The following is a 935-nucleotide window of genomic DNA, read 5'->3' as shown; positions in this document are numbered from 1 at the left end:
GCGCAGCCGCCGAGAACGACTGCGAGGGGAGGAGGAGGGAAATTCTTTAGGATGAGGGTGGGAAAGAGCGGGAGGGGTTGCCCAGGGCGGTGGTGGAGGCCCCATCCCTGGGAACATTCCAGGCCAGGTTGGCCGGGGCTGTGGGCAACCTGCTCTGGTTCAAGGTGGCCCTGCTGCTGCACCCCCTCCTGGGTGACCTCTCGGGGTCCCTTCCACCCCAAACCATTCCAGGATTCTATGAAGGCAGAGGGGAGGGAAGGATCGGTGTGAAAGTGGCACCACGGTTCCTACGCTTCTCTTCCCTCCCGCTTCCCGCTGGGAGCCTGGAGCTCTGGCTCCACTGATGCACAATATTGGGATGGAACGTTGGGTTCTTCCTCCTGAAGCTCATCTGCCCCCCAAAACAAAGCCCGGGGACCCCCCTGCTTCTCCTCTGAGGAGGCAGAGACGGGTTCTCAGGTGAGGATTTTCCATCAGATTTAAAGATACCTGAGCTCCTACGACAGACACGTGCAAAACCAGGAGAGAAAGAGCACTAAGGGTTCACGTTCAAACCACCAAACCAAGGCCAGCGCGGCAGAGGACGCTGCCCTCACCTCCCAGAGCCCGGTAACGGGTTCTTAATTCACACGCGGCGCCTGCAGACCCCCAAGGGCTGCGTCAGCGAGCGATCGCAACCGTTCGGTGGGGCAGCCTAATCCTAAAAAATCCTAAAAGAAAAATCCTAAAAAAAATGGGATTCAGCACCGAGAGACGCCTGCTCGCTCCCACAGGCACAACCGAGCCCAGAGCAGCTCCCCCGGGGCCTTGCGTTCCCGGTTTTGGGCTTCGCCACCCAAACGCGCGGCGTCTTCGTTGGTGGGAAAGGAGCCAGAGAGGCACGGTTTGCCAGGGCAAGCGCCACCCTCCATGGAAAGGCTCTCACGCCGGAGCCT

This window comes from Egretta garzetta, unplaced genomic scaffold (assembly GCF_000687185.1).
Source record: "Egretta garzetta isolate BGI_Z169 unplaced genomic scaffold, ASM68718v1 scaffold421, whole genome shotgun sequence".
In the NCBI taxonomy this organism is placed as follows: Eukaryota; Metazoa; Chordata; class Aves; order Pelecaniformes; family Ardeidae; genus Egretta; species Egretta garzetta.
This window is presented reverse-complemented; position numbering follows the sequence as displayed.